The sequence below is a fragment of the Xenopus laevis genome, chromosome 7S, assembly GCF_017654675.1.
Source record: "Xenopus laevis strain J_2021 chromosome 7S, Xenopus_laevis_v10.1, whole genome shotgun sequence".
Lineage (NCBI taxonomy): Eukaryota > Metazoa > Chordata > Amphibia > Anura > Pipidae > Xenopus > Xenopus laevis.
Window position 1 is genome coordinate 6,040,468 of NC_054384.1, and position 20,032 is coordinate 6,060,499.

General features: G+C 42.3%; 1 protein-coding gene across 2 annotated transcripts in view; it reads left to right on the forward strand.

The window, feature by feature from the left end:
- prkg1.S (protein kinase cGMP-dependent 1 S homeolog) overlaps positions 1-20,032 on the forward strand; it is a 415,118-nt gene that overhangs the window by 132,129 nt on the left and 262,957 nt on the right. The gene's annotated exons all lie outside the window — the stretch shown is intronic.

The window sequence follows — 20,032 nt, forward strand, 5'->3', positions numbered from 1 at the left end:
TGAGAAAGGCAAAACACATTGTGGAGCAGCAAGGAGATAAGTGGTCTCTGCCAGGTGGTGCCCATCCAAACCCCCATATCTCATCGCCCCTTTAAATTCTCATTAAAACGAATCACATGATGCGGAAGGCTCTTGGAAAAGGCAATTCCTATTAACCAAAACACAATTCGAATCTGCTCCTCCAGATGAAAATGAGGAATAATCTGGGCTGAACACGTAAAGGCCGTGGCCAAAAGCTCAGAAATAATCTGCCTGGCAGCGCTGGCTTTATTTTGGATATTGTCTCTCTCAATTGAGTCACCGCTTGTTTTGTGCTCATTCAGAAGGCCACAGGTTCACTCCAGTGTATAACAATCATTTGACTCCACTCCACTCGCCTGAAATAAAGAACAGAGCAGCCTGGGCTTAATAGAAAGCGACAGTCGGTGCACAGAGAGGAAAGCGCATCATCCATTACACCACGCGGGACAATAAGTCATAGTTTGAGAGCGGCACAACCCAAACACCCCAGATCCCTATTAACTGAACCAATTATACATCAACTGCCAATTAAAGTGTAAATAACGGCTGCACTGTGCAAAGACGCACTACTGCCTCCTGCATTTAATGTCATATCCAGGGATAAGTGGCAGTCGCAATCACAGGGTGTAATTAAAATATACAACTATCGTCTGATTTGTTATTTTTCCTACTTATTTAATCCAAATGGTGAGTTGTAGATCTTTACATTGACTGTTTCATTAAAATGAAAGTATCTTTCGTCATTCAGAGAATAAAATGTGCATGTGTCTATGGCCAGCTTCATTTACAGTCTAGAGGGTAGAATTTAAATATGGGACTATAAAGTTTAGAATATAAGGATTTCACATTGAGGCATCTTGTGGCCATCTAGCTGTTATACTATCGTTGTGCAAAGTATATTAATTGAAGGGTGGTTGGTATTAACTAAGCCATAGCCAGTATAAGAATTAGAACAGTAGCAGAAATAGAAAATCAATGGGGCCTGGGACAAAATTTCCAACTGCCCCCTGGCATCCCAGAACTCCCTGCAGGTTATTTTGACTTGCTGTCAACTCACTTCCACTGCCAGTGCCAAACCTCATTGGGGCAGTTTTCAACTGGACGACAGGGATAACAGGAAAAGTCCCGGTGGGCCCAGGTGTCAGTGGCCCCTCATGCTGCTAAACATTTGGCCTATTTCATGGTCATTCCGTATTTCTATGAGAACAAAGAGGCTAAATAGATGGAATAATAGATTATAGTATGTAAAGAAAAGAGACTAGGAGAATAGAGGTTGAGTGAGGAGAGGAAAAATAACAGTACTGAGAGTGGGACCCTGGTCTATGTTTTTGGGTGTTCTCCTGGTCTAAGGTTTTCGTGTGGGCCCCTGGTCTACGGTTTTTGTGTGGGCCCTGGTCTAAGGTTTTTGGGTGGGCCCCTGGTCTAAGGTTTTTGGGTGGGCCCCTGGTCTAAGGTTATTTGGGTGTTCCCCTGGTCTAAGGATTTTGGGTGGGCCCCTGGTCTCCATTTTTTGGGTGGGCCCTGGTCTAAGGTTTTTGGATGGGCCCCTGGTCTAAGGTTTTTTGGTGGGCCCCTGGTCTATGGTTTTTGGGTGGGCCCCTGATCTAAGGTTTTTTTGAGTGGACTCCTGTTTTAAGTTTTTTGGAAGGGCCCCTGGTCTAAGGTTTTTGGGTGGGCCCTGGTCTAAGGTTTTTGGGTGGGCCCCTGGTCTAAGGTTTTTTGGTGGGCCCCTGGTCTATGGTTTTTGGGTGGGCCCCTGATCTAAGGTTTTTTTGAGTGGACTCCTGTTCTAAGTTTTTTGGATGGGCCCCTGGTCTATGGTTTTTGTGTGGGCCCTGGTCTAAGTTTATTTGGTGGGCCCCTGGTCTAAGGTTTTTGGGTAGGCTCCTGTTGTCCCACTGACACTGCATGGGGGGGGGGGGTGAAGAACAGGCCTGCTGCCAATTAGATCATTAGAATGTATGCTTGCAAAACAGATATTAGACTTTGCAAAGGGATAGACTAAACTGCAGCTGAGGTCAACCTTTAGCCAATGAGAACATTAGAATGCTCATGGAACAAAAAAAACAAAACATTCAGCCAATCTGGTCATTGAAGTGGTTACAGGGATATTTAGGTGTAAAAGATTCTTTATGGAGATGCAACTAATCAGATCAGATGCCGCCCCGATTCTAATTCTCAATTTAAGGTTAAATCCTGATTCCTGAAGTCATTGCCCCCTCCCCTCATTGCACAGAAGGAACCCCCCCCTGGAAAAGGATCAATAAAGTGACTCTTGTACAGTGTCTTCACAATCCTGTTATTTTTGAGGTCTCTCAGGGCCTCGCCAGTTTCTGCTTTCCTAATTGCAGCCAATTAAACAGCTCATGGATGAGTTTTGGGCAATGGTTTAATTGCGTGTGTTTGCGTTGCCACAGTATTGTGCAAAGTGTCTGCAGCCGAGGAGCCCGTTCCAAGTTCCAATGTGCATCAGTGGGTGTTAAGGCCCCGCACAACAGACGGCTCTCTTATTGTGTAACACTCATGTTTCTCCCCCTCCCTGCCCCCCGACTACAACACAACAGAAATATTTATTATGCGGGCATCAGATAATATGTAGGCGACTGCAAATGTCATTTGTGGCCCCGTTACAGTGGAATAGTAAATGAGTATTAAAAAAAGAAAGTGCTTTTGTCTCCAAAGCTGAGTATTAGTCATTAAAGCAAAGAATGCCTACGTAGGCGGCACATATGCCTCGTATAATGCCCAGTATCACTTTAAAGGGCCATTAAACAGAACAGAGAGACGATTGCTCTATTAAAGGGGAACTATTTTCACCTGTATTATAGTTATTAGAAAATGCAAATGCTATTGAAAAGCGATAATCTGCAGCATTTCGGCGCATGCGTGCACAAAGTTGGCAGGCGCTAAGACCTTGCGGTGCAGCGTTGGCGGACGCTAGGACCTTGGGCACGAAAGTCAGAAATCCAGGCCTATACATTAGCTTAGATACTAGTGATGAGCGGAACGGGCAGGTCCGGCCGACTTCGCACTCCTCTTCGCGAGTGGCGGTTGCGGGTTGAGCTCTTCTCCTGCTCTCTCCGACACCTTCAAATGCCGGCTTCCGACTTCTGGGTTCTTTTTTTTTTTATAGATGATGCGCCTGCTTGCCCCAACCCTTTTGTGACGTCATTAGCGGGGCAGCGCGGGTCTATAAATGCATCCCGGAAGTCGGGCGCGGGTGTATGGAGGAAGGGTGGCGGGAGGGAAAATCCCAACCCGCACATCACTATTATATACTAAATTCGTTTTTGTGAAACGGGACCAGGGAATGTGCGTTGATCAATTTTTTTCCTTTTTGTATGTTAATAGTCAGAACCAGCAGTGCGGAGATTATCAAGAGACAGACGTAAACTGCTTTCAGTAGTTATTACATGGTGATTGGTTAGAATGACATTTCCTCTCAGGTTCCTTTATTAGCGACTATTTAATCAGACTGACCTGCCCCTACATTAGAGCCGACCCCATACCACCTTGTTGGAGTTATTTCATCAGTTGTGTCCACATTGTATCACAATGCATTCCATCTGTACTAATGCGCACGAAGAAATATTGTTCTGACTAATTTACTTCTCTGAGATCAATTTTGCAGAGTTATTATATTCCTCAATCAGCCTTCTGAGCCGAACAAAGGATCGGCCCAAATAGAAGCTTAATACGTTTCTATACTGAGTCGGGGAATATACAGTTCTCTCTCCTCCAGCTTCACTTAATTGATTGAATTAGCTTGAATTGTTCCATTTGCAGCCGCCGCATAACTAATCGAGATGATAAACTTTGGAGGTCTAATAGGACGGGTCTTAGAAAAGAAGGAATGGAAAAAAACGATTCATTATTTTTGTTGCCCTTTCTCTGCTTGTTTTGAGGTCATGTGGATCTTAATGGCATTCCATATTTTGAGTTAAATTGCCAAACTAATGTAAAAGTTACTCCAGTATTTCACTTGTAGGGAATAATACACAGCACAGCTATCATACAGGATCTTCCACTGACACAGTTCTCTCACCCGTGGCCTACTTGTCCCATATTACACTGCCGAGGGTCACCATCTCCTGGACAGATTCTTCTAACAGTGCCAAGTGCCGCTATTCCTGGTAAGGAGGTTTGGAGGCCACCACTGTCAATTAGTTCTTTCTTGCAGGTCAAGACTTAATTCACTGTCCCTCACCTGTGTGATGTAGAGAATCATACAAGCCCTAGGCTGCTCACAATTGTTCTTCTCTTGTGAGGACCCACTGCTTTACTAAACTAAACTCACCACTCACTCTCCTGTTTTAAGTCCATTGGCATGTTCTGCTAGCTGCCTTGCTCCTACAGCAAACTAGCACAGGACTAGATCTAATACATGCCAAAGCTCATTTAAAGAGCCCCTCTCCCCTATTTATGAGGTAATATTATGCCTTAGGATTCATCAACTCTTCTTCTTACTGGTCTAAGGCTCCCATCACCAAACACTTCAACTCTACTGAGTGAAACTGAAAAGTCCTCTTCTTGGTATGCTATTGGAAACTTTTAACTGTCCTAGCAGGGCCTAAAGGAAGCTTCTTCCTGCCTAAGGCAAACCTATCACGATGGGGAACCACTTGTATGGTGTTGTGTATCAAAAAAAAAATGCCGAAACGACGCGCGTCAAAAAACCTTTTGCCGCGTGACCACATTTTTTTGACTCCCATAGACTTTAATGGGCGTCGGCAACATTTCACCGGCTGCAAATTTATGCGTGAACTACAACGGTTCAAATTCGCCCATCCTTACCTGCAACCTATTGACCCTGCCCACCAGCTAAAGGCCTAACAAGAACACCCTTCTTTGTATACTATAGGGAACGCCCAACTGACCAACCAGGTCCGACAACATCCCTCTGCCTGCCCAAGGCAACCTTAACAAGATGAGGAACCACCATCTGCAACCTATTGACCCTGCCCACCAGCTAAAGTCCTAACAAGAACCCACCTTCTTTCTATACTATAGGGAATGCCCAACTGACCAACCAGGTCCGACAACATCCTTCTGCCTGCCCAAGGCAACTTTAACAAGATAAGGAACCACCATCTGCAACCTATTGACCCTGCCCACCAGCTAAAGTCCTAACAATAAGCCTCCATGATGGCATGAAAATAAATCCAGCAGCACTCCGATATGTTATTCAATTGTTTATTCATGCCACTAGCAAAGCGATGTTTCAGGCTATTCCATCCCTTTATCAAGCCTCCATGATGGCATTCCTCTCCAAAGTGGAAATTTTTACTTACAGTTTTAAAACAAGAGAACTTCTTGTGTTGTCTTTTATGAAAGTTTTCTTTCAGGCTGCCATTATTGGGATCTACATCTTGCTTTTTATATCTTTACCTTTTCTACAACGAATGCTCTGGTGCCAGCCAGATTACTTTTCTATCTGTTCCATATTCCCTAGGGTCCTGTGGAGAATATTTTTGCTGCAAATGATGGGTAAGGACAAGGCAGTAAATAAATGGGTGGTACATGTGTGACTAATTATGGGAAGGAAGGCACCACCAACATGGCATTGTTCAGCTTCTTGGTCATTTTACAGTTGACTGTCTGTCTTTCCCATCATGCTCTAACCTTCTGGCCTGTATCCTGAAACTCCTGTTGGCTTCCCCGTGCTTTCTCGGTACATACCATTATGTCTGCTCCTAGGGGAAGTGCCCAACCCAGAGCCTAAATCCTGATTGCCATAAAGTATTGAAGGGACCAAACTGGAGGAAAAAGAGGTTGTTGTAGGTTAAAAGGACACAACGAGGGGAAGGGTTCCAAACTGAAAGAACCACTGCCTTGTTACCCAAGAGATGTTAAAGATCTGCATTTTAAAGATGTAGTATGCTGAGGACACATGGTCTTGGTATAAAATTTGGCAAAGACATTTTCAATGCCGTGGATAGGGCTGCCAACTCTCATTTGCCCAGTTCTGCAGATTGGAGAAGGTGGGCAGAGTGGTGGGGTCCAACCATTAGTATCTTTACCGTTGTTGGTGCAGAACTCTGGCTTCCCAGTGATACGTCTCACTACATTCAAATATTCTTCGTAAGGTTTTCCTAAAACACTGCATTATCCAAGCCCATTCTCCGGGAGGCAGTTACAGAAAATTGGCTGCTTGAAGTACCTGCTTTGTTTATGACTCAGACAAGTGCCGTAGATTGAGTGAATCACATTCTCCTTCTGCTTTCACTCTTAATTCTCTAGCATTTCCCATATGAGGCTCTTCATTGCCTACATCTGTGCTCATAACTCAGGTTGAACAGTTGCTGAAACATCCGCTCGGGTACTTGCTTTTAGGCGGAAAATGATGACGACGGTGTAATGGGGGTATTGTTATGGGGAGCACTTCTTATTCATAGCGAGTGTCAGGTTTCGTTAAGCCAGCTGTTACTATTACCCAAGGCGTCCAAGGGTTTATGATCGGAACAGAAAACCTGATTTATTTACATCGCTCTGTGGACGTTGCTGGTTGATGAGTGAATTTCTGCTTATCATTGCTTCTGTGTGATGCTGTAATTACTGCCTTGGCAATATAAATTTGCATCCATATCTCTATTGTGTGTTCTTATTCCCACTTACAGGGTTTGTTATGTTTGTTTGAAGTGGCCGTAGCTCCCCATTCGCTCGGAACAACATAAAGGGAAAGAGAACCTTCTGCTGATAGACTCAGGTGTTTATTGGCTATTGTACAGCATATGCTTTGATCTCTGTTTCCATTGACAGCAATGGGAAGTGCCCATAGTACCTTTCAGGTCTTGGTTTTGTTGGGAGACATGCGCTGGTGCTTATTTATGCAATACCAATACCAATAGGACCAGTGGCTCAGTGGATATGGTCCTCACCAGTTTTATGATCCATGTCAAAATGGCTCATATGGGACAGCCTTAAGTGCTTTATAGATTCCCATTATTAGGAGTTGCATTATACATAGAGTTCTACTAGGTATACACAGCATATTTATCTTACAGTACCACATCTTCCCATTAAGTCAACCAAATATGGAAGTTCTCTATAGAACTAACCTACCGGTGCAGTACCTACATGATCTTCTAGAACAACTGCATTTTATGGCTGAAAGTTGGTATTTAACCTATAAAGTTGGCAGCCCTCCACACATTTTGGGGATCTTGAGCCGAGCTGGCAGTGCCATTGACTGTTCTTCTCTTGCAAATCATCTGTCTGATGCTTCTGAATGTCTACAGATTGGCCATGAATTCATTAAGAATAGTTAACACCCAGTGTCCCTGGAATTGTTGGATGGACATCATAAGGAATATCAATATGGGGTTCACTGTATGGGAACAAGGGCATATATCCATTGGAATAAGAAAACACTTTAGACTGTTGTTATTAGTATCAAGAACACGGTGAAGCCATATCTAAAGGACATGAGACAATACTCGTGAGGGTATACGTTTCTCTTAGAACAGTTGTTGCCCAACTATTATCTGATTTGCCATGTTAGTAGGGCAGAAGCCACTGTGAGCAGGCTGGTGGTCATCACAGAGACATTTATCTGCTAGACCAGGGATCCCCAACCTTTAGAACCCATGAGCAACATTAAGAAGTTAAAGGAGTTAGGGGGCAACACTAGCATAAAAAATGTTCATGGGGTGCCAAATAAGGGCTGTGATTGGCCATTTAATAGCCCCTACGTGGATTGTCAACCTACATTGAGGCTCTGTTTAGCAGTGCACCTGTTTTTATGCAACCATAACATCCAAGGGGTTGGTGAGTAACATATTGCTCATGAGCTTCTGGTTGAGGATCAATGTGCTAGAGTGTGGGTTGGCATTCCTTTCCACTGGAGAGACACACCAAGGTTCTGATCTTTCTGCCTTGAATGTTCTATTGATGACGTAGTCACCCCAGGGGTCTGAACTGCAGACAATTTGGAGACCTAAACACATAATATCCGTGAAGCGTGTAATATTCTGGTGTCGGCTTTACAATGACCACAAACTCTAGGCACATTTCCATTTTGATTGTTATAATGGATTTGGCACATGGTAACAAGCTGAGATAGAAGAATAATACAAACGTGTAACTGAGAAGACTTTGATAGACAATTATAACTAATGGATTCCAGCAGCTGTTCCCGCTCTGTATCACGTCAGCCCAGGATATAGTGCATGGAACAACGGCGGAGAACGGGTTGGAATGAGGACATTATAGTGCCCTGACCCAGAATGAGCAGATCATGGCTAAGGATGAACAAAGTTCATCTGCGGTCATTGAGATGGGGGAGGTACTTGGTGACACTGCTGGTATAATCCCAATTAGTCTCAGATACCCCATCTAGGGGCTTCATAGTCATAGAGAAAGTTGACTGGGTTGATAAAGCTTGCCCTTAGCTGGGTCAGAACTGTGGAGGCAGAAGACCCCCAAAAGTCCATTGTCTATGGATCTCCACTTGTTCACCTTCAACTAAGCAGTAATAATTGATTTGCAGTCATTTTATTGTAGGGTCGGGCGGTAAAAACCAATCTTCAGCTTTAGCTAGACACCAGATTAGAAATCACAGCAGAAGACAAAGCAAATAAGCCTCCTGCCTAGGGGACTAGATACAATTTTCAACCATTGGGGGTGTGAATATGTGTAAACCATAGGCTCCCTAATGGGTCTGTGTTGGAAGCTGTAGGGCTGGATATCCCTGATGTATATACTAAAAATATCTGATTGTGTCTACATTGTTTCTGACCTCTCTTCCCCCTCCTTAAATGGTTGAGTCACCTCTAAATTAACTTTAACGTGTGAGATAGACATTCATATTCTGAAACTATTTGCAATTGGTTTTCATTTTTTTTATTTTTCATAGTTTTTAAATGATTTACCATTTTTTTCAGCAGCTCTCCGATTAGGAATTTCAGCAGCTATCTGGTTACTAGAGTCCAGTATACCTTAGCAACCAGGCAGTGGGCTTGAACAAAAGACGGGAATATGAATAGGAGAGCGACTGAAGAGAAACAGAAGTAAAAAAAAAACAAAGCAACAATAGCGATAACATTGTCGCCTTAGGGTAGAGACACACAATGGTATTTGGGTGAGATTAGTTGGCTAGCGACAAATCGCCTCTTCTTCGGGCGACTAATCTCCCCTGCAATGCCTTTTCCGAAGTTGTCCGAAGTTGCCTCACGAAAAAAACTTCAGGCGACTTTGGAAAACAAAGCGCTCAGAGTGCCGTCCCTCCGGCGGTTTCGATTCTAGCCGACCGGCCCTTGGATCGCTTCGTTTTTCATTTTCGCAACTTCGAGCGACTTTGGAAAACAAAGCTCTCTAAGTGCCATCCCGCTGACGACTTAAATTCTAGCCAGCGGTAAGGCATTGCGGGTAGTGATGGGCGAATTTATTCGCCAGGCGCGAATTCGTGCGATTCGCCGACAGCGAATAAATTTGTGAAACGCCTGCGAAAATTCGCCGGAAAAATTCGCCAGCGTCAAAAAATTTTTTTCGCCTGCATCGGAAAAAAACGGATGCCGGCGTCAAAAACGGACGTCGTTTTGCCCAAATTCGCCCATCACTAATTGCGTGGAGATTAGTCGCCCGAAGAAGAGGCAATTGTGTCGCTGGGCAACTAATCTCCCCCAAATAGCATCATGTGCCTCTACCCTTAAAGAGCAATAGATCTTGGCTGTTGGAGTCAGTGACCCCAATTTGAAAGCTGGAAATATTCAGAAGAAGGAAAATAACTGGAAAAACAATACAAAATAAAAAATAAAGACCAACTGAAAAGTTGTTAAAAAGAAGACATTATATAACATACTAAGAGTTAACCTAAAGGTGAACCACCCATTTGAAGCAGCCCTGGAAATCTTAAAAAGAGTGTCATCCTCTCATTTTTTTTTGGGAACCTTTTTCTGACATTGCATCAGAAAACGGCTAATTAAAATGGTGTTTATTTACTGCGAAATTAAATTAGGGGAAATGTCCCGGGAGAAATCAAAAATGCAACTTTTTTGCTGAGCTGCTGAAAAGGCAACATAACAAATACATGAGGGAATGGTATCAGTAACAATATGCGGGGGTCCGTCCCTTGTGTTACACATTAGCACAATATATATATATATATATATATATACAGTATATAATATTATATACAGTATATAATATACTATATATTGAAGGCTTCAGACTAGATATATACCGTGTTGGTTTGTAGAGATGTTTGTGTTCCGAGATGAAATTGCATTCAGTCTGGCAGTACCAACAGATTTCTAGGGGAAGTGATTTCTAAAGATTGTGGCTTTGACTGATAACTCTTTGGGCTTCTGTCTATCCGGGTCGCTTAAATAAAGATAAAGTGTGTGTTGGGTTCTGATAACGTGAGGAATCTCAAGTCGATCAGAAGTGAGAGGCAGCTGTTAGATTGGATTATTCCTTCTCTGATCCACACGGCTGTCAGCTACAAAAACACATATTGCCACTAGCACTGCTCTGATATATCTTGTAAAGGCTGGATATTGCCTGTTGTTAAACTGCCTCTAGACCAGGACTGCCCATACTTTACTAATGAGAGGTCTACTTTTAGAGATGTCTAGTGATGGGCGAATTTATTCGCCAGGCGCGAATTTGTGGCGACTAAATTTGCGAAACCGCATCGAAAATTCGCCAGCGTCAAAAAGAATTGGATGCCGGCATCTGTGTTTTTGACGCCGGTGCATTTTCGCCGGCTAATGTGTACCAGCCAGATGGCAACCCTATAAGTAGATCATAATGGGACAACATCTCTAGTGATGGGCGAATTTGGGCCGGTTCGCCTACTGAAAAATAGCGAAACAGCAAAAAATTCGCAAAACAGCGATGGCATCTTGTTTTTAATGCCGGTGTCTGGTTTTTTTGGACGCGTGTTTCAAAAACGAGACGCCAGTGCTGTTTTGCAAATTTTTCGCCGTTTCGCTATTTTTAGGCGAAGCGAACCGGCCCAAATTCGATGATCTACTTATAGGGTTGCCATCTGGCTGGTATTTTACAGGCCTGGTCGGTAAAAATGATGGTTGATCCCAATGTTATTAATAGGGAAAAATTATAAATATATAGGAAGGTCGGTATTTTTTTCTGGAAAAGGTGGCAACCCTATCTACTGCCTTGTTAGCATTATATTCCATGGGAAATATTACTTAAATACTGATTAATGGGAAAATGTATATTGCTACTGTATATTTAGCAAACAACTGCTTTTGATGTAACTTTAACATAATAATTATCTGAATAAAAAGCATGAAATAGGAGGGTGATATAGACAAGCTGTTTTTTGACAGTGTCCTGAGATCTACTGATCACCAACTAAAGGTCTACTGGTAGATCCCAATCTCCCTTTTGGGCACCCCTGCTCTAGACTCTTAACATTGCTCCAATCAATTGTGCTTAGTACAGGGGAATACCTATGCTGCCATAGTTTTATGGGATCTCTCTGTACAGACTATGAGCAAACTTAGGGGACTGTTCCTGCTGAATTGTGCTTAGTACAGGGAATACCTATGCTGCCATAGTTTTATGGGATCTCTCTGTACAGACTATGAGCAAACTTAGGGACTGTTCCTGCTGAATTGTGCTTAGTACAGGGAATACCTATGCTGCCATAGTTTTATGGGATCTCTCTGTACAGACTATGAGCAAACTTAGGGGACTGTTCCTGCTGAATTGTGCTTAGTACAGGGAATACCTATGCTGCCATAGTTTTATGGGATCTCTCTGTACAGACTATGAGCAAACTTAGGGACTGTTCCTGCTGAATTGTGCTTAGTACAGGGAATACCTATGCTGCCATAGTTTTATGGGATCTCTCTGTACAGACTATGAGCAAACTTAGGGGCTGTTCCTGCTGAATTGTGCTTAGTACAGGGAATACCTATACTGCCATAGTTTTATGGGATCTCTCTGTACAGACTATGAGCAAACTTAGGGGACTGTTCCTGCTGAATTGTGCTTAGTACAGGGAATACCTATGCTGCCATAGTTTTATGGGATCTCTCTGTACAGACTATGAGCAAATTTAGGGGACTGTTCCTGCTGAATTGTGCTTAGTACAGGGCAGTATAAGAAGAATTACCAAACACCCGAAGGCTTGTGAAGCAGATATGTGTGTTTATTCACATCAGTGATGTAACGTTTTGGAGGCAGACCCCTTCGTCAGACATCATCACAAGCCTTCGAGTGTTTAGTAATTCTTCTTATACTTTATTATCGGAGAGGTGCCGACCTCTTTTCCAAACACCAGGCAGGACACTTGGAGAGGCTGGGAAGATAGGTATCGTATTAGTACAGGGCAGTGCCAGTTAAACCCATAAACATCTGATGCACAACAAGATCGGACATATACCATGTGGGCACAGCGTCAAGGATCTCAGAACTTGGAGAGCACATTTTGCCTTGTACCCCAGTAACCCGTGTGCCATTTGCCTTTGAATTCGTTGCCCAGAACTCTGAAGAAACACTCCGTGCAGCATCACAAGTACTTCCGTGATTAGGCACCAGCCAACCCGATGATTAGATTTCCTCCCAATCACCGATCTTAATTAGATAAACCGTCACATGAAGTTAATGTTTGTGCAATAAGAATATTGTTTTCCGGATACTTGGCCCCCATTAATATCCTTGACACATAAATAAGCATTTTCATGTCTGTGATTAAAGGGGACATTCCTGCCCAAAGCTGTCGTCTGCGTAATGAAAGAAAATTTAAATGTAATTGCAAATGAACAAGAGACAAAAGTATTTGTTTATTCCTTTCTGGTCTCTGGTTCTGACTCTGGAAACAAAGTAGCAGAAACCAAGTCTCTTTCTGGTGGATCAGGTTTATGGAGGGAAGAGACCCACATTTTTTTTGTAGTATTTCCTTTTTTTCTTTTATAAAGGCACCCATGGGCTTCCTCTAGCGATGGGCAAATCTATTTGCTAGGCATGAATTTGCGGCGAATTTGCCGGTTTTGCCAACGCAAATTAAATTAGCGAATTTGCTGTGAAAATTCACTGTCGAAAATTCACCAGGGTCAAAAAATTTTTTCTACGCCAGTGCCAATTTTGACGATAAACGGACACCCATTGACTTTAATGGCCGCCGGCATCAACTTTGACACCGGCGCCCATTTGGACTACGAAGTTTTTTTGTTGCCGGCGACGGTTCCGGCGCCAGCGCCAATTTTGACGATAAATGGACGCCCATTGATTTGGCATCAACTTTTAACTCTGGCAAATCGTCGCAGGCGTCAAAACCGCCTTTTTGCAAATTTTTCACCAGTTTTGTGAATTTCGCACTTTGCCGCCTGCCTTTCTTTTTATAAATGAGTCCTTATAACCAAAAGCAGGAGACTGAGTCAAAATAAACCGGGTCAGAGGCAGGCGGCACAGGTTTAGAGCGGGTAATTCAAGGGGGTGCAGATTCAGGTTAGGCAGGGTTGCAACAGGAACACAGAACTGGAACAAGGCTAGGCCGGGCCTGAACTAGGGGTAGGAAGAAGAAACATTTACTTAGGGGAGCACTTCTTCCTACTCCTGGTCCGAGTTCACTCTCCCCTGTCCTCTATTACCTTCTGCTACTCCACACTGTCACTCACCCCTGTGTCACTGGCCCAGCGAGGTGGCCGGTCAGGTTGGCTAGGGAGCCTGCTTAGCTTGGTTCTGAGACTAGGATTCTGGATTCCAGAGTCGGACTGCGGTGCCAGGGGCCCACCAGAAAACGTTAGACCACTGGCCCATAACTAGGGATGCACCAAATCCACTATTTTGGATTCAGCTGAACCCCCGAATCCTTTGCGAAAGATTTGCAAATACCTAACCAAATGCGAATTGTAATTTGCATATTCAAATTAGGGATTGAAAGGGGAAAACATGTTTACTTCCTTGTTTTGGTGACAAAAAGTCACGTGATTTCCCTCCCGCCCCTAATTTGTATATGCAAATTAGGATTCAGATTTGGTTTGGCCGTGCAGAAGGATTCAATACTACTGAAAAAGCCCGAATCCTGGTGGAATCCCGAATGGAATCCTGGATTCAGTGCATATAATCCAAACAAAATGTATTCCTTTCAGAATTTAATTTATTTATTTTCTTTGTAGTCTCATGCCTTTACATAAGCCTTCTATTACTCCTCTTTGTTCTCATATAGAAACGGGGAATGGCCATAGAATAGTTAAACAAGGCCAAATGGTGGGACAGCAGGAGGGTCCAGCAATAGTTTTCCTGTTATCCCAGTGAGCCAGTCTGGCACTGTCTGGAGCAAACCAAGATAACCAGGGAAGGAACAGAGATAAAGCAGAGATTTATGTCAGTACAAATGGCAGCCCCAAAGCTCTGAGTGATTTGAAAGCAACTCAGACGATGTCCTGAAAACAGATGAAAGGGTTAAGTTCATTAAAGGGGCTGTTCACCTTCAAGCACTTTTTTTCAGTTAAGTTGGTTTCCAACAGTTCACCAGAAATAAATACTTTTTCTAATTACTTTCTGTTTTCTATCTCTGACTGTTTTCCTAATATTGAGAAGTAAAGTTTTTTACTTCTAAAGCAGCTCTGGAAGGGAGTGGGGTCGCCGACTCTTAAACTGATCTAAATTGATACATTTAGTGCTGAGCATAATCCGTGAGTTTCATTAAAAGCAGCTGTTAGAATTGAAACAATAGTTGCACTTATATTCCTCAGATACTGCTGAGAAATGTATCAACTAATTGTATCAACTCAATGTATCAACTAATTGTATCAACTCAATGTATTAACTCAATGTATCAACTAATTGTATCAACTCAAAGTATCAACTGAATGTATCAACTAATTGTATCAACTCAATGTATTAACTCAATGTATCAACTAATTGTATCAACTCAATGTATTAACTCAATGTATCAACTAATTGTATCAACTCAATGTATTAACTCAATGTATCAACTAATTGTATCAACTCAATGTATCAACTGAATGTATCAACTAATTGTATCAACTCAATGTATTAACTCAATGTATCAACTAATTGTATCAACTCAATGTATCAACTGAATGTATCAACTAATTGTATCAACTCAATGTATTAACTCAATGTATCAACTAATTGTATCAACTCAATGTATTAACTCAATGTATCAACTAATTGTATCAACTCAATGTATCAACTGAATGTATCAACTAATTGTATCAACTCAATGTATTAACTCAATGTATCAACTAATTGTATCAACTCAATGTATTAACTCAATGTATCAACTAATTGTATCAACTCAATGTATTAACTCAATGTATCAACTAATTGTATCAACTCAATGTATTAACTCAATGTATCAACTAATTGTATCAACTCAATGTATCAACTGAATGTATCAACTAATTGTATCAACTCAATGTATTAACTCAATGTATCAACTAATTGTATCAACTCAATGTATCAACTGAATGTATCAACTAATTGTATCAACTCAATGTATTAACTCAATGTATCAACTAATTGTATCAACTCAATGTATCAACTCAATGTATCAACTAATTGTATCAACTCAATGTATTAACTCAATGAATCAACTAATTGTATCAACTCAATGTATTAACTCAATGTATCAACTAATTGTATCAATTCAATGTATTAACTCAATGTATCAACTAATTGTATCAACTCAATGTATTAACTCAATGTATCAACTAATTGTATCAACTCAATGTATTAACTCAATGTATCAACTAATTGTATCAACTCAATGTATTAACTCAATGTATCAACTAATTGTATCAACTCAATGTATTAACTCAATGTATCAACTAATTGTATCAACTCAATGTATCAACTAATTGTATCAACTCAATGTATCAACTCAATGTATCAACTAATTGTATCAACTCAATGTATTAACTCAATGTATCAACTAATTGTATCAACTCAATGTATTAACTAAATGTTTCAACTAAATGGAGCAAATTGTAACAGTTCAGATGCTCTTGGACCATTGAGCTGCCAGACAAACACTTGGAACTTTAATCTTGAATTTTGGGAAAACTGTAAAAAATAAGCTATAGAATAAATATGGCAAACAAATAAAAAAGTCTTTGTTTATGGGGAACAATCTGAAAACAACTCCACTGACAAAAGTGTTTGGAAGGTGAACAACCTCTTTAAGAAGAGAAAATGATGTCCAATCGAATTCTCTTTCCCACAAATTCTTCCTGTTTATTATATGAGGATTTTGGGATCTGCTGCGAGCTCTTCGGGAGATTTAGAGGACAGATACAAACCATCTATTTGGGATCATATCAATATCAGTAGGAGATGTGCGTTTGTGCAGAGAAAAACAACAGAATTACCTGGATTTTATTGCCTGGGAGAGAAAGAGCAAAGAACCTGAAAATGATTCATTTGTGACATCATTGGACAGCTTGAAGTCCATATAAATGTATGAGATATGGGAAGATATTACAGGCACATTCTCAGGCTTTGGGGCAACGTCTCATATCGATTACTGAAAATAACAATGTTGCAAAAGATTTAGACTCTGTTTCTATCCACTACAGCTTTAAAGGTAAAACTAAAGCGTGAAAAAGAATATAATTTGAAATGCTGTTTCATATATACTGAATTTACTGTCCCATCGTAGACGCTGAGCAGCCCTATAAGGGCTCTTACACAAGGGCGGTTTCTCCGGCGCTCCCCTGTGTTGCGCTTTCTTCCGTTCATCGCAGGAGTAGATGCACTGAATTATCGTGAAGGGGCTGTACTCACACAGACGCATGTATGCGCCGAACGCAGGTGAAATGCAACATTCTGTGTCCCACCTGCGTTTGGTACTTACATGCGTCTGTGTGAGTACAGCCCCTTCACGATAATTCAGTGCGTCTACTCCTGTGGCTTAATGGAAGAAAGCGCAACGCAGGGGAGCGCAGGAAAAACCGCCCTTACAGTAATGATCCAGGCCTTCAAAGTTGTCCTCTGATTTTGGGCCCCAAGTGCAGCAGCTGCAGTGATTACGTGGCTAAGGCTAGGGTTGCCACCCGGCCGGTATTTTACTGGCCTAGCCGGTAAAATACCTGCCAAGGCCGGGGCCGGTATTACAAATTTACCGGCAATGTAGCTGCCGGTAAATTTGTAATACGATCAAAAGGAGCCCTCAGCCTGCCCCCAATCCCCTGCAACTTACCTTTTTTTTTTGCCTCTTTTAGCGTCCGCGGGTCTCCGTTGTGTGGCCCCGCCCCTTTTGATGTCACACCGCCCCTTTTGATGTCACGTCCCGCCCATTTGAGGCCCCGCCCCCCAGCAGCCGGTAAAATTTTTATAAAAGGTGGCAACCCTAGCTAAGGCTAATAGCACACAGGTAGGCCATACATGGGCCGATAAAAGGTGCCGACAGACCGAGTCGGCAGCTTATTGGCCTGTGTGTAGGGCCTTCCAACGGGCGTCCCCGATTGATATTTGGCCAAAAGTTGGGCAGATGTTGATCAGGCAGGGTAAAAAATCCGTCAGACGCCGCCGCCGCATCTATTCGTTGATGTGGTCCTGCGACACGACCATCCGTATTGGCAGCATTATGATCCGATCCGAAGAACCCTAGGGCCCACGATCGGATCAGCCTGATATCGCCCACCTCAATGTGTGCATATCGGGGAGAGATCCGCTCGTTTGGAGAAATCACCAAACGAGCGGATCTCTACGTGTATGACCACCACAGGTCAGGTTTCGGTGTAGAAATGCTGAAGTATGTATTTTTGTGCTGGAATTCACTCTGTGACCAATAAAAGGCGAATCGTGTATATGTACATGCATACAGGGGGCGCAAAGCAGTGATTCAGCTTTTCTCTTCTGGGGTATAAACACCAACGGATATGATGACCCCTATGCTCATCAAGCTTGATAAAGGGCTGGTTAAGCCCAAAACGTTGTTTCACCTGTTGCACAAATAAATTCAATTTTCACTATATCGGAGTGCTGCTGAGATATGTTTGGAAGTATGGATCGGACCTGAGCAGACAGAGTCACAGTCGACAACCAACGCTACAAAAAGCTGAGGATTGTGTAGCACTAGGTTGTGTGTTTATTTCCAAATATCCATAAAAGAATCTGGAACATTTGGGGGAAGATTCGCTCAACCGTTTGTTATCCACAATTGTCTCTTTCCATGTCAGACTCTCTAAATGGATTTCGGATGTTCCAGTCAAACTGCCATCTGTGTTGTTGTTTATGCTCTTCCCGCAGTGTGCGCGCCAGCCAATTTATTTGCAATCGTTAGACAATTATGCATTTTATTTATTTGCAAGTGGATAAATATTTCCACGACTGCCTCATTGTAAACATGCGGTAATGCAAACGATAAGGGGAACTCAACGCTGTTTTTATTCTCGATGGATGGTGGAAAGATGAGAGAAACAACTGGATGGAAATAGGAGTAAGTGGAAAGATCTATAGTGATGTGGGTTTAAGGGAAGGGGTTAAGGCAAGTCAGTATAGGACCTGTTATCCAGAATGTTCTGGACCTGTGGTTTTCCAGATAACAGATCTTTCCATAATTTGGATCATCATACCTTAAACCAAACCAAACTCTTTATATTAAAATCCCCTACCCTGTGATTTTCTAGTACACTTAAAGGAGAACCAGATCATTTATATTAAAATCCCCTATCCTACATAAACCCCCCTCCCTGCTCCCCCCCCAGCCTAGGTGTTACCCTCGGTAATTGCCCCTAACTCTTTACTTACCCCTCGTTGCAGATTCAGCGCATCGAAGTTCACAGGCGCCATCTTCTTTTCTGAGAACTCTGTGAACTCCGATGCGCTGAGTCTGCAACGAGGGGTAAGTAAAAAGTTAGGGGCATTTACCCAGGGTAACACCTAGGCTGAGGGGGAACAGGGAGGGGGGTTTATGTAGGATAGGGGATTTTAATATAAAGTATTATATAGTATATATATATATATAGCAGAGAAGAAGGGTCCACACACTCAGGACTTAAAAATCAATAAATGGTGTTTTATTCAAGTGAAGGGAGACCTGACGTTTCGGTCAGCAATCTGACCTTTATCAAAAATCACTTTTTTTAAAATCATCACTTTTTGAGAAAGGTCAGATTGCTGACCGAAACGTCAGGTCTCCCTTCACTTGAATAAAACACTATTTATTGACTTTTAAGTCCCGAGTGTGCGGACCCTTCTTCTCTGCTACATCCCGATATTTGGACACTGCACCCAGGCACTTATTAGAAGTGAGTGCTGGTTATCCCCTTGTGCTCTCTCTCTCTCTAACTCTCTCTCTTTCTCTCTCTCTATATATTTATATCTATATACTGATAGATGTATTTATATATAGATACAGGGGTCACTTACACACCATGAGCCCCCTATGTTCTCTAACAGGCCCTAAGAGACACAGTAAAACATGAAAGGTTGTTGGTTCATGCAGCTCCTAATGAATAATAATTAAGGATTCACATTCCACTCATACACCATTGTATTAATAGAGGGCTGTATCCAACTCCCAGTGAAGACCCAGTGATTCTACCCCAAATCACCTTCCTTTCATAAATGCCCCCGGTATGATCCCATTCTCGCCCTCTTCTTTGCTCTAAATCTGCCCAAGTCGACCGCCTGCTCTCAGACTCTGCTTCCTAATCCCACACACGGCACAATAACTGGGTACATTGCATTGTTTTATAAATTATACGCTTTCATATCTACAAAGGACATTTCATTCCGTTGCTTTTCTTATAAGCTCAATTCATTTCATGGGGAAATGCCTCCGCCTGCTTTATTAGTGAAGTACATTACAGGCAACAGCCATGACCAAAGGAGGCAAATTAACCAACCGCTGCCTATAGTGTTAACCCATTGAGTGCCAGCCAGGCCTTTATGCATTGTATAAACCATAGGCATCAGATTGTGATATTACTCTGAAGTCATTGCACCTTTAGAGCTCTTCTCTAACCAGCAGGTGACATTATATTGCCGGAGTGAGTGTCCTGGCACAGCAGGGGTTAACCATAAGGCTCCAGGATTGACTAATTACATGAAGAACATTAGCTCC